Source organism: Macaca thibetana, chromosome 11 (assembly GCF_024542745.1).
Source record: "Macaca thibetana thibetana isolate TM-01 chromosome 11, ASM2454274v1, whole genome shotgun sequence".
Classification (NCBI taxonomy): Eukaryota; Metazoa; Chordata; class Mammalia; order Primates; family Cercopithecidae; genus Macaca; species Macaca thibetana.
The window spans coordinates 74019815-74035293 of record NC_065588.1 but is presented as its reverse complement, the minus strand read 5'-3'; the positions used below and the strand labels follow the sequence as shown (position 1 = coordinate 74035293).

Below are 15479 nucleotides of genomic sequence, written 5' to 3'. Positions count from 1 at the left end.
CAGAGAAGGAAAATTGGTGACCTTAAAAAACATATTTTTGAAATCGAAGATTCTCACACACAGAAATGCCTCTGATAATTTTGGGTGTAGACAGATGCTCTCTTCCTCTTTGTACTCCCCAAACATTCTGTCAATGGCCTATTGTTAAAGTGTGGACTTTCTCCTAGACCACATCCTGTCTGTCTTACAGCGGAGAAGCATACTGTTGAAGTGAAATGAAAGTTTTGATCTCTGTGTGTAGTCTCTGAAGGTATAGAAAAAACAAATTCACTGCACTACCTCAAGATATCATTATATTCAACTCAGGGGCCATAAGATTTAGGTTGGAAATTGTCTGATGATGAACTCATGGAACTAAGACATGTTTGTTTTATTGAAAAATCAAAGCCTTTTTCATAAAAGGAAAGTGTATTATTTTCATTGCCAACACTGGTTAAAAATGGTAAGAAAAAGAAATGAAGAGCAAATGTTTATATTTGAACCTCCTTGAAAAAAATCATTCTCCTTTGAATAACTAAAACCTCCAAAAAAGCTACTTCTAATTTGAAAAATTCCTGTTAAAGAAAGGACATTTCCCATTAAATCTGAAATAGATAATTGTCAGCATCTAACAATGAATCCTTAATTAAACAAGGCAATAATATATTTAAAAATTGATAAACATAAAATCTCCAACTACTATAAAATTAGAACTATTTTATAATTAGAACTATAGAATAATTAGACTATTATAGAAAACTAGAATGAAATTAAGGAGAAAATCAAGGAAATCTGACTCATAACTCAAGTAACCAACCATCCCAGTTTGCCTGGGACTGAAGAATCTCCAAAACAAGAGTTTGAGCACTAAAATCAGGACAGTCTGAAGATAACCAGTACAGTTGGTCAGCCTATGTGATAACTCATTTCTTCTTCCAACATTTTCTTATTTATCCGTCAAGAGATTTTTCTGTTGGAATTAACTTCCTGTATATATCGTCCTCACTATTTCTAAATATGCATTCATTATGCAAGAACAAAATGAATTAACTTTTAGGGAATAAACTCCTGACAGTGGATTATCAGAGAGTTCATACCTAAAGCAGTAAACACAAAATCTGAATCTCTATTAATAGATATTAATGGAGGAGGATCTGACATTACAGAAACTCTATCATTTAGTATCGGATGTGTTTTTGGTGCTTATCACCTCTTGAGTGAATTAATTTCTCAGCTACATAAGCCTATCCCTTTCCTCTCCAATCTTCATTCAACCAGAATTGGAGATCTGGCTCAGAAACCAGCAATCTTTATGTGCTTTTTGGAGTGCACTGCATTTTAAAGCTCGTATTTTGGTACACTTAAAGAACTTTAAAGAACTAAACTAATTGGCCAGGCGCAGTGGCTCATGCCTGTAATCCCAGCTACTCGGGAGGCTGAGGCAGGAGAATCACTTGAACCCAGGAGGTGGAGGTTGCAGTGAGCTGAGATCGTGCCATTGCACTCCAGCCTGGGCAACAAGAGTGAAACTCCATCTCAAAAAAAAAAAAAAAAAGTATTAGCCTAATCAAACTTAATGAAAACATGAAAAAATAGAAAATCTTTAAAAGATATCACTAATATCCAAAACTTCAATGGATGAGAAAATTTCTATCTATTCCACAGTGTTTTTATAATTGACTTAAACATAGGAGGAAAAAACATTCAACAATGGTGAAGTAAAGCGTGATGATTTGTAGATACGCTTCTTTCAGCGATAAAAGAAATAAAGTACTTGAGTTCTTTTAAGTGTTGTAGCAAAAATCTGAAATAAAGTCATTCAATATTAGGATGTTATAGGCTCCTAGTCAAAGTCCAAGAGCACGTGGTCCTCTCTTCTAAAGACAGTGCCAGACTGCACTGAGCCCCAATCCAACCACAGACACATTTGCGGGATAGATCCCGCAAATCACTACTAAGATTATTGTTCTTCAAAATAAGACTGCCTGAATTTGGGAAGTGTATTTGTATTCCACAACATTCACTTTATTAAAATAGATGGAGCCAGGAGCTATTGAATATCATAGATATAATATACACATATACTTATTTATACAAAACTATGTGTAAATTTTTCTCCTTAGTTCTATGCTTATCGATATACTAAAACAGGAATAGCCCGTGCTAAAAATTATGTGTTTGTAGGTATCATCTGCTTCCAAAAAAGACAGGTAATTTCTTAACGTTATTATGATGCTATAACAGTATGCTTTTATTTCTGACTACAATTAGGTGATGTTGCTATTCTTGTCCTAATTCCAAAGTCAAGAAAATTGAGTAAAAACATGCAAGATTATACAGTTGGAGTAAAGGACTCCAATTCAGGCCACCTGACTAGAAGTTTAGTGATTTCATATTAACTACTGCTGCTGTAATGCTGTATGCAACATATACTCTACATATTTAGATTACAGGATGACTAAGCATGCGCATGTATCATATGTAGGTATATGTATATGACTATATTCTTTCAGCTCAATGAAAAAATATTTAATAGAACTATTAAAATATAAATTTAAATTAAGTCTATATAGAATGGAGGGATGAGGGGAGAAAACAATAGCTAAAATCTGGAATAAAAATGTTAGTGAGAGAATTTTTATTTAAACTACATCATATCATCCCTATAAATGCACCTCAAAAAATTTATTGCACACCTAGAAGCAAGTAAAGTTGTGAATCTCTTGACCAAATATTAGCTCATGCTTTGGGCATTGCTGTGATCTGAATGTGACCTTCAAATCCATATGTTGAAACTTAATCACCAATGTGATAGCTTTAGAGGTTGGGCCTTTAAGTAATGATTAAGTCATGAGGATGGAGCCCTCATAGGTGGGAATAAGGCCCCTATAAAAGGGCTTGAAAGAGTGGTTTCACCCTCTTTTGGCCTTCTGCTGTGTGAAGACATGGCATTCCTCCCCTGTGGACGATGCAGAAACAATGTGCCATTTTGGAAGCAGAGTGAGCCCTTACCAGACACCAAACCTGCCATCACCTTGATCTTAGACATCCCAGCCTCCAGAATTGTAAGAAATAAATTTCTGTTGTTCATAAATTACCCAGTCTGTAGTATTTTGTTGTAGCAGCACAAATGCACTGATTAAAGCAACATCATTCACTTAATCTTAATGTATCAGCAGCTCAGCAGCTCAGATCCAAATGTGTAGGCAACCCCTCGCCACTGTACAGAACTGCACAGCCAAAATTGTATGTATTGGCCTTTCCTCTAGCTTTCTCCTTTTCTAGTGTTCTTTTCTTCTTATAATCCCATTTTATTTGCATATGTTTTGAAATTTTATATATTTTGTATGTTTTTAATTCTACTAAATCTTTTTTTTTTCCCAAACAAGACAGGGTCTAAATTTGCTGTAAACTGGGGCAATGCCCCCCGCACTTTATGAGATGTTTGGCATTGGCCTTGTCTGGGTATATTTTTGATCATCACAATTAGAGAGGGCAACCTGTTCTAAATTAAACAATTACATCCAAATCTATAATAAAAGCTATTATTGTTTAAAATCTGCATTATAATCATTTCTGTGGCTTCTAGGCAATATTAAATAGGAATTAAATATTGAAAAAATGAATACTAAAAAGAACCTAAAAAGATTCCTAAAATGAATATAGATTCCTAAAAAGAAAAATAGGAATTTAATATTGAAAAAATGAATATAGATTCCTGGGTTCTTTTTAGGAATCTATATTCAATCTGTTTTTCTAAGTATATTTTCCATAATGCCTATAAGATACACACACACACACACACACACACACACACACACACACACACACAATGATTAACAAAGACGAGGAAAGTTACCTAAGGTCCACAGTGCAGACCTGAAGTGGTAACTGAAAGGGTTTACATTTACTGAAATAGCAGTCTTTTTTTGTAATACAATAGGTCTAGCTGGAATCAGAAGACAATAGCTGAGAGAACATATTGTTGGAGATAATAGTAAACCTTGTATTCAATGGAGGAACGCAACACACAAGTGTGGATATCAAAAAGCCAGCCAAAGAAAGGAAGAAACAGCTACAAAAAGCAGATGCTTTGAAGAGAAAAGAAATGTGAAATAGAATCCAAAGAATATATGGGTCAAAATAATAACATAAAAAGTTCTGGCAAAAATATCACCCTGTAGAAATTCAATAAATTGTCTGAAAAAAAGGCACAGCAAGTTTATATGAAAGATGTAAGCATTCAGGGACAATAAAGAGAAATATATAATCTGCACATTTTTAAGTCTAAAAAGTGAGAAATTTAACTTAATACAAGCTGAAGCTAAACAGTGAACACTCTTCAAGAGAAGGAGAAACCTGGATACAGATAGTCTTATACCACAACTAAATCTACAGACAAATTACCTCAGAAATTCACCTTGCATTTAAAAAGAGGTTGTTCTGTGTAATATTCTTTATATGTGCTTATCACAGTCTGAAAGGATTGTAATATGAGTTTCTTCTTTTGATGCTGGGTTTTCCAATGATCCATTCACATATTCCCACTTAGTGCCCCTCAGAACCAATTTGCAATGAGCTGACAGAAGTTTCACAATACCTCCAAGCCAAGAGAGAGGACCCTTCCTTACACAACTATGCAGTCACCTGTTTGGCATCATCTAGAATCCTGCAAATGCCTCCTTCTTGCTGGACACTTGACTTCACACGATTTGTTAAACTTCTCTTCTAGAATTCAGATCATACACGGCATTGGCCTTTCTGGTTCCCAGCTCTGACGGAGAGATCCCAGGTCCAGCAAGAAAATAATGCTAACAACAGGGTACTGAAGCAAGTAGAAGCAAGGGTGCAGGACCAAGAGAGAGACCTGCTTTCAGGATGTGAGACTGGATGAGCAGGTTGGAACAGAAGAAATCAAAATTAGCTAGAAAGATCCTAAGGTGGGAAACAGACCACAGTGAGCTTTTTATATGGTATTTGTATATATGTGGACCTGGTCTACTTTTAAAAGCTGGGTTAACAGCAAGATCTTTATTTAGTGACTTGAATGTCATTATGGTTCTTCTCTTATTCAGTGTTTTGCTTTTAAAGATATATCTTTTTAATTCTGGACAACTTATTGACAATCTGAGCACCTTAGCCTATTTTTTTATATGGTGAATTTTTGCTTAATCTTGAACATCTGACTAAATAGCCAGTTTCTAGCTAACTATATGCTGTCTAATAGTTTACCAAACTATTTCTCTTAATTTCTGGGTACACAGATACATGATATTTCCTAGTCTCTCTTGAAATTGAGTATTGTCATCTGATAGAGTTCTGACCAATGAAATAGAGCGGAAGTGATATGTGGAATTCCCAGCCTCTTATGCAATCTCGATTATCTCTCTTTCACCGATAGCTGGCTAGAGGTGAGATGATGAAACTATATGCTGGAGGGAACCTGGTTTCTTTGTTACCATATATGTGTGTCAGCAACCATTTTCTATAAATGGCCAGTTAGTACATATTTTAATCTTTGCAAGCCACATAGTCTCTATTGTGACTACTCATCTCTGCCATTATAGGATAAAAGCAGCCACAGGAAATGCATAAACCAGCGTCAGGGCTGTGTTCCAACAAGATTTGACTTTAGGAAAATGGGCACCAGGCCAGATTTGGCCCATGGACCATAGTTTGTTAACCCCTAACTATACAAGACCATTAAAAAAGTGGACGATAAATTTCTATTGTGTTAAGCCACTGAGACCTAGCTTGTATCTGTTATAGAAGTTAGCATTACCTTAACGAGTGCAATGCCATTTTGATTGCATATAAAATTTGCTTGGTCACATTTCATTACGAAAAATTTTGAACCTGTCCACCCCAGGTTTTTCAGTTTTACAAAAAAGTTCTTTACAATATCAAAATACAGCAAAAAGAAGAGATAGTCCCTAGTTTCTATTTATTTGTTTTTGCTTTTCGTTTATGGAGGTGGCATCATGTTGTTACACTGGGAAAATGTTACATTTTTTACATGACTCTTTCATCTGGTGACTTTTTTCCGGGCAGAATTGCAACACATTTTAACAAATAATTCTGTGATTTGCAGTGGGGAGGTCCTGTCATGTAACCAATTAATGAACTCTACCACAGATATCAAATTTTTCTATCAGTCCCAGTAACTAGTAATCCAAAGTAAAACACTTCTTACAGAAAAATGAAGTAACAGTGAGATTTGTAGAGAAGGAAGGGTTCAAAGTGAAATTTGTCAAAGATTAATTCAGTGCTTCTGGTAAGAATTTATTATTTTCTTTGTTTTCCTATTACGTGACTCAGTATCCACAAAGACAGTAAAGAATAACATTGATTTTGACTGCTGGTTGTCTATACATTGTTGTAAGGAAACATCAGAGAGGGAAGTCAAACAGACCTAGGTTGGCCTTCCAGCTCCGCCCTAGCATCTCTCTGAGATCAGTTGCTCTCTGAGATCAGCTGTTTGATTGGAATTATGGCTTGGGTATAGGCTTCCAACATGTGGTAGGCACTCAAAAAGTGTTAGTAATAATCCTTAGTTTTAACTACTACTTGCTACCCGGTTCACACAAATTATCACTTCCAACTAAACTACATTTCTGAGTGAAGAAAATGTATTTATCCTCCAAGACACAGAATTTTTGGATTGCTGATGATTAATAGCTTAATCCAAACATCCATAGCCTCTTTTACTAGACTCATCCCTCTTCCATTGCTCTTGGTGCTTTAGTCAAAACCTGGCTCCATCACACTCTCCTCATCTGTATTTTGGAAATGTTCCCCACCCATTTACTGGCTCTTTATATATTTTATTTTGTTGTCAGCTTTCAAAATATGAACTTAATCATGTCACTTTGATATTTAGCATACTTCTTCCATTCTGTACAGAGTAATTCCAAACTCTTTACAGTGGCATTTAATGCCCATTTTCCCACTGCCTTGAATCACCCTCATCTCTCTTGGTTGCATCCTACATCCTAAGATTGGTGAGTAATCTGCAGGTTTATAAACATGACACACTATTTTATAGCCTGGTAAATGCTATTCCATATAAAATGCTCTTTTTTTCCCATATTTACTTGACTAAATCAAATTCATTCTTTTTTTTTTTTTTTTTTTTGAGACAGATTCTTGGTCTATCCCCCAGGTTGGAGTACAGTGGCTTGATCTCTGCTCACTGCAACCTCCACCTCCTGGGGTCAAGTGATTCTCATGCCTCACTCAGCCTCCCAAGTAGCTGCGATGACAGGCACTTGCCACCATGCCTGGCTAATTTTTATATTTTTAGTGGAGATGGGTTTTCACCACGTTAGCCAGGCTGGTCTCAATGAACGCCTGACCTCAGGTGATCTGCCTGCCTCGACCTCTCGAAGTGTTGGGATTACAGGTGTGAGCCACCATGCCTGGCCTTCAAGACCTGGTTGAAATGTTACTTTTCCCATCTGTAGAGAATTAATCACTGCTTCCTCTATTCCACTACCAATTCTTAATTTTATCCATTTTTATATGAAAGTATCAGATACTTTTATAATATTATAATACTAGTAGGCAATATATGCTGACCACCAACTATGTATTAGTCCTTCTGCTGACATATAGTTTATGTGCAATATCTCTTTAATCTTCACAAAAATTCTGTGTGCTCGTTTAGATTATTATCCACATTTTAAAGATGAAGAAATTGAGACTTAAGTATTAACTGCCTTGCCAAAGTCATTTTGCTAGTAAATATTGGAGTATTACAAAAGTGAGAGTTTTCCAGAAGTCAGAGATCAAGAAAAGTAAAGCAAATGCAAAGCTTGACACAGTGACCATAAATATAAACTATGCTTTCAAGAAATGTTTCTGTGAAATAGGAAATATAGAGTGATTGATATATGGTGAAGAAAATGATTATTGTTGTTATTACTATGATTTAAGTTAGTAAAGAAAAAAGAATTATTGGAAGCTGATTCTAAAGCAGCATTTCTCAGCTGTGTTTGATTTTGCCTTTCTCCCAGACTGAAGGATGCCACTGGTACTTAACAGCTTAACTGTGAAACCTGGAGGGTACATGGTGGATAGAGGAAGGCATGCTGCCAAATATCCTACACTGCTCATAACAGACTCCATCCCTATGCCTACTACAGGGTTATCAGTTCTAAATGTCACTGGTGCCACGGCTGAAACATCCTGGTCCAATGATGCACTGGGGCTGAAGACATTGACAATATGAGAAATGGGCTAACTGATGGAACAAAATCAGAAAGAAAGAGAAAGGGAGGAGACAAAAATGTTACTCTTAGAAAAGTTTTATAGGGGACTGTTATCCTCATTTCATTTTTTACAAGTACAGAGATTGAAGTCCAGAGAGTTTAAATGATTTACACTTTTAGCATCTAGCAGAAGCTTAATTCAAAATTTGAGCTCCTAATATAATGTTCTTTTAATTATACCACTTAATTTTTCAAGTTCAAAATTGGATATGGATAATTGTTGGTGATTTGATAGCATAAATGCCAAACATGTAGCAATTATTTTGCCTGGAAATTAATGACATATCTATTGATTTTGTGTTTCTATAAACAACATATTTAGATCCTTAGTTTTTATTAAATGAAAGAAAGATGTCTATGATACAAGAAAAAGAAACTAAGAAGAATATGTTTGGCAAATCGGCATCAAATATACACAAAATATTGAAACTTTCAAAAAAATTAAAAAGGATTGTATGAAATTTTCAGTAACATTTAATCCTGTAATTAACATCAACAATTTTAATAATTTCTAGTTCAAGGCATGAAATATAACCCTTTAAAGACACTAAAGCATGAAGTAAAATAATAGACAATATTGATGGCCACGTTTCTACCAATTGTTACTTAAGAGCAATAAATGTACAATAATGAAAAGCTGAGCCTTCTGCCAGTAGAGAAAATGTTAAAATTCCAGCATTATTTCAACATTCTCTGACCATTGCTACCACAAAAGCAAAAACAATTAAAATGACCATACAGTTTAACTGTGAAACCTGCAGAGTTATAACTAGAAAAAGAAATAATCATGTTTCTTTAAATACAAATAACTAAATGTGCAAGCACAGCAGAAACAGGCAAGGAAAGCAGAATCATCTGGGGACCCAAGAGCTGACCTATGCAGCTGTAGGCCTGGCCAGCTCTGGAAATGCTACCATATGAGCAAGCCAACAGGAGCATTGACAGTCCTCAGCAATCAGGCAGCTTCTCCAAGAAGGAAACAGCTGGAGACCAGAGCCAGTGATCTACTCTATTGACATCTGCTGCTATATTTCTATCATGGGGTTCCTTTTATTTATTTCTGTTACTCAAACAATTCAGTAGAGACCATGTGTCAACTTAATTGTCTTCTCCTGATAATTCTAGGCACTTCACACAACCACTGATTGATTTACAATTCACAAACAATGTTACTTTAACACCTAAAACAAACCCTACTATTAATTAAGTCAATCAGTAGTCCTCCTTCCCTTTCCCTAACCCCGAGAGAAGTATTTATTGTTGCAGTGTAGTTTATTGGTTAAGAATAATATCTTCTGTAGCCATACAGCCTTAGTTTGAATCTCTATTCTACCACATTCTAGCATTGAGATATTGGCAAGTAATTTAACCTCTCTAAGCTGCACTTTCTCCATCTGTAAAATGGGAAGAATAATAACTCCTATGCCATAAGGCTATTGTGAGGACTGAATGGAATACTCTATGAAGAGTTTGGCCCAGTACCTGACATACAGCCGGTCTCTAAACATTAGTTAATATTAAACCCTCTCTGCAACGATTTCTCGTAAATATCATTACCAGTGTCATTTGGTCTCATTCTTACATAAGATCTTTCTCTATTGTCTACCTGGTGTTTTCCATAAATATTATGCTTCATTAACAGTGGTTTACTTCCCTTTTGAGGAAAAGTTATGTAAACTTTTACAGTTTAAAGTTTAAACTGTAAAAGTTTACATAACTTTTCCTCAAAAGAATGTTTTTACTCTATGTATCTGAGTCCTATCTGCTCATTAAATTTCAAAAATTCAGTCTTTTCTGAATGCTCCATTCATATAGGATTTCTCTCAGTCCTAACCTTCTGCAAAAAGAATTGTCCACATTGGCAACACTATTTATACAATATATTTGTATGACAATATCATCAGTTATGTTTATTTTAAATATTCATTTTAACTAATGTTTTTGTGTGTCTTCTGTTTTCAAAGCATTCGTGCCAGCCCTGTGCGAACACAATAGCAAGGAAATAATTCCTACCCTGGTGGCCGTAACTGGCAGAGTGAATAGGAATTAAATAATCATACCTTCTACCATGGACATAAATGCCTCTACTCTTCCAATAAATTTCTTTGGATTGCCCCAAGTGGATGTAATCTCTCCTTCTTTATAGCATCCACAGCAATTTGTCTATACTTTTGACTTTTGAAATAATCTTAAATAGTGGGTAAGATTTGGATGATAGGGTAAACCTAGAAAAAATATTGCTGTTACATCATTAAGAGAAAGCATAAATAAAATAACATAGAAAAAAAGTCTTCCTATGAACAGATTTGAATTCAAATTTTGGATTTCGTTACTAGTTAACTGTGTGATTCTATGTATGACTCCTACTCTCTCTGTTTATTTCTCTGTAAATATAGATTATAATACTTAATTTGAAATGTCTTAAGAATAAAGTAAAAATTTTTCTATAAGGTACAAGACTTGTCCTCAAAAAAAATTGCTCTCTATAATAATGTAAAACAGAATCTTGAGTTTGCACAAGTAATCTGAGAGGGAAGGAATGAGTGAGCCCAAGACTGGAAAGAGTTGGAAATGAAAATAGGAGTAAAAGAAAGGTGGCAGACCAAGTTGGAAGGAGACTGGGGATTGAGAAGTAAAAGCCAGGGAGTGCTCCACAGTAAGTATGGCCAAGAAACTTTCATGAACAGGGATGTCTAATGCTTAATTGGATGTTGTTTGCTGAGCTGTGACAAAATAGAACACTCTTTCTTAACCTTAACCTCCAGAATGTTAAGTAAAGGTTCCAAGGCAAAGTGACTCTGTTCTTCATTTGGGTGTATGCCCAGGAAGAATGGAAAAACAAATCCATATGAGAGAGATTAGAAAATTTGAGATAAGAAAGAAATCAGAACACGATATAGCTAAGGAAAACATAAGCCCTTGAAATATTGTGGAGGATTTTCCAACTGCATATGACATAGAGTCTGGAACTAGTATTATTTATTTGTTAAAGGACAGTGGGACTAAACATTCTGAAGAAATTGGGACACCCAGGAAGAAGACATCTGGGATGTAGTAGCTAGATGGAGCTATGATAGAAATAGAGAAAGTGACAAGTGGGAGACAAGAATGCCTGAATGAAGATATTATAAGATATGAGAAGCCAATAAAGTTTTCTTCTTAAGCAGGATGGTGAATGTGTTGCATGGATGAGGGTAGAGAGACACAGGAGGAGAGGATACCAATTTGGAATCACTGAAATAATTGATAGAAAACTTTAAAAGGCCATCAAAGGATGGGCAAGTGCAGAAGAAGATAAACCCAAGCTATAATACCAAAACAAAATTCTCAATTTCTGGCAAGTTACGGGATGTGAAATGGTGATGTACTTTACCAGGTATTAGTCTAGGAATTCGGGATTAGATGACTGGAATGATGGCGTTTGCATTAATTGAATCAACAGGTGAAGGGAGTGACAACTGAACACACATTTCTGACACTGTCATATGTAAATTTGTTCTCTCAAACCAGATCATAAAACTGTTTGGTACAAGAACTGGCAGAGTACCCCACATAAATGTTTCTTAATGACAGTCATCTATTGTGGGTACTATCAATGGTATCTTTTTCTAGAAATTGAACCCATAATTTTTAGCTGAGCACATGGCTGCCTAGAACAAACACTACATTTTCCAGTCTCCATTGCAGCAAGGTAAGGCCTTGGAACTATAACTAGGCCAATGTGGAAGAAAATTTAATAAAACAGGGTGCATCTTTTTAATTAAGTGGACCGCAATTATCTACTCCAGACTGTGAGGTGTGAGCCACAAATGGATGATGGCAACCAAAATAGAGCCTGGTTCCCTGACAACTTCCTGAAGTCTCCCTACCAGCCATACATGGACTGCTCAACTCCAGATTTCCTTTATATGAAAATGAATTAAACTTCTATCTTCTTTACGCTATTGTTATGTTGACTTTTCTGCTTTTGCGGCCAAGTCTAATTCTAATATAACTACCTTGTTCGATTTTGCTATTTACTTCAGTTCTGGTTTTTATCTTTCAAAAGCTAAAATAAATCTACATATACTTCTTTTTAACATTTAGAAATATTCTGAACTGCTGACCAGGCGTTCTTTACATTTGTTTGAAAACATTTTTAATCTGATAAGTGGCATGGTGAAAACATCCCTATAAATACAACGTTGCTTACCACAGAGGCTTATTGGGATATCAGATGTTTGATTAATATGTTTGCTAACCAAAGAGATCAACCAAAATTATATTGAAAACAGTGCTTATAGTGCTCAAATCCTAGGCCAAGGTCATTTAGCAAAGTGGAAGTTTCACTAAACCTCCAGAAAAGATAGCCATGGTCAGCAGGGACAATGTGTCTCTCTATTCTTTCCATTGAATCCATACAGACTTGTGGATACACAGAACATTAGAATAGAATTTTATGGCATTTCTTTTAATTATTTGCAAAAAGTTAAATACTTTTAGTCTTTTGTGGATAATTTACCTTTCCCTGCTTTTTACTCTGAATTGTTCACACTGAACTGAGAACTATAAACTCATAAAAAATATTTTATTTTAACTGATTTTTCTCGCATGGACAATGCTTTGTTAGACATAGAACTCCACAAATATCCATTCCAAACCCCTTGTTTTATAGATAAAATTGATATGGGAAGCGGGCAGGGAAGTGCTGGGTACAGAAAGATGGGGTCCCTGGCTAGGGCTCCACCCCTGGCTCTGTGCCCATGGACCTAGTAAGGACAGGCATTTCTGTTTTCATGCCCAAATGTTGCATTATCTAAGACCACCCTGGCGCACCATGTCCGCATTCTGTGCCTATAAAAACCCCAAGATCCTAGCAGGCAGAGACACAAGTGGCTGGACATCGAGAGGAACACACCGGCGGAAGAACACACAAGCGGCTGGACGTCGAGAGGAACACACCAGCAGAAGAGCACACCGACAGGCACCTGCAGACACCGGCAGACCATTGACCACAGAACGACGTGGACCTGAGGGGAATCTAGCCGGCGAGGTCAGAGGAGAGTCTGGCTGCTGAGCGGCCCAATTCCAGGGGAAAATCACCTTTCCACTTCATCCTCCTTCTGGTTCCCCATCCATCTGCTGAGAGGTACTTCCAACATTCAATAGAACCTTGCACTCATCCTCCAAGCCCACATATGACTCAATTTTTCCGGTACACTAAGGCCAGAACCCAGGATACAGAAAGCCCTCTGTCCTTGCAATAAGGCAGAGGGTCTAATTGAGCTGATTAACACAAGCCACCTTCAGACTGCAAAACTAAAAGGACACACTGTAACACACGCCCACTGGAGCTTCAGGAGCTGTAAATACTCAACCCTAGATGCTGCTGTGGGGTCGAAGCTTCTCAACCTGCCCATCTGCATGGTCCCCCTAGGGGTTTGAGCAGCAGGGCATTGAAGAAGCAAGCCACTCCTGCTGTCACATGACCTGTGAGGGAGAGAAGGAAACACTTCCCGTTTCAAAATGATCCCAAAAGATGAACAAACCTAACTGAATCTTTCTCAAAATAACTGTTTGTTCATTCATTGATTCATTAATCCCTGTATTCACTCATCCAACTACTGTTTAATTCTTATCATGCATAAAGCATTGTACAGGGAGACAGCTGGAACACAGGATAAGATACGAGACCCGCCTTCTATACGTTTTCAACTTAGTGGGGATACAAATAAATTATCCAGATAATTAAAAGAAATTATCCAGACAATTAAAATACACAAGCATTTCTACAGACAAAGAATTTGGAAAGAGGAATGGTGGGGAAGAGATAGCTAGCAAAGACTTTATGAACAAAGTTGCATCTGGGATGAAGCTTAAAGGATATGAACAGGTGAAGGTGGAATGGGCATTGTAGAAAAAGGAGTGGCTTTCTTTTTCACTTCTAGAGTTGATTTTTATATAAAGGTTCTTTTCCTTAAATTATTTTAAACTAACATTTGGATAGCAGAGTAAAACCAAAATATTTCCTAAGAAGCCAGAGATGAGGCTGTGACTTTGGAAAGCTTGACATCATAGTTAATGCCGCATTAAAAAGTGATGCTTAGTAGAATGATGGTTACCAGAGGCTGGAAAGGGTAGTGGCGAGGGGTGGGGGTAGTGTGGGTGGTTAATGGGTACAAAAATACATTTAGATAGAATGAATTAGATCTAGTATTTGATAGCACAACAGGATGATTACTATCAACAATAACATTCTATATTTTAAAATAACTGAAAGAATATTAATTAGAATGTTTGCAATACAAAGACATGATAAATGTTTAAGGCGACAGATACCCCATTTACCTTGATATGATTGTTACACATTGTATGCCTGTATCAGAATATCTCATGAACCACATAAATATATACACCTAATATGTACCCATAAATATATACACCTAATATGTACCCATAAATATATACACCTAATATGTACCTATAGAAGTAAAAATACACAAAACAAAAGTGACGCTTATCAAGGTACAAACGAATCCCCATGAAGTTCAGCAGCTTCAGGGCCATGCTAGCATTCGTGACTGGAGGAAACGGTCACAGTATGCTTTAGAAACCAAGGGCTAAGAGCAACGACTCACAAAATACCATAAATTAAATGACTGAAAAGGATATCGGTAATAAGTAAAAGAGTAGGGTTTCAGTTTACAAGGGAGAATTCAGATAAATGTGCAGTATCATGGAAAACAGCATTTCATTTTCCTTCATATTGCAATGAATTAAGCAGCCTAGGATACAAATTTTCAAACAGAAATTCTTTGAAATGCAAATGACATTTAGAGAAAAGCGATGGTGTCTATATGTATTATTACAAGTAAATGTCTTTTGGAAAGTATCTATTTTCAGACATCGCAGTAAGTATGACAATAGGCTCTCTTTTTATCACATTTGTGATTGATTATGGTTACTAGTAATAGAGCAATATCTAGAACTAACTAGGCATTCATCAATAAGTAGTACTAAATGATTACAATAGATGCATATTCAGAAAATTTTGATCATGACTTTTACAACTCTAAACTAAGAATACAGTTTTTACATAAGCTAAATATTCAGCTTTTCAGCCATTGTAACTGCTTACATCCTTACACTGGTATTCCTCATCTACTCCCGATTTCATAACACGTTTTATAGTGCACTTAAAAAGAAATGCGCATTTTAGCTACATAAGTCTGCAGGTAACTTCAGCAACTA

The 15479-nt window shown here is 36.1% G+C and overlaps 2 protein-coding genes across 10 annotated transcripts in view; one reads left to right on the top strand and one right to left on the bottom strand.

Annotated features, from left to right (window-relative positions):
* CSRP2 (cysteine and glycine rich protein 2) overlaps positions 1 to 15479 on the top strand; it is a 1103434-nt gene that overhangs the window by 114222 nt on the left and 973733 nt on the right. The window lies entirely within an intron of this gene.
* NAV3 (neuron navigator 3) overlaps positions 1 to 15479 on the bottom strand; it is an 890032-nt gene that overhangs the window by 364518 nt on the left and 510035 nt on the right. The window lies entirely within an intron of this gene.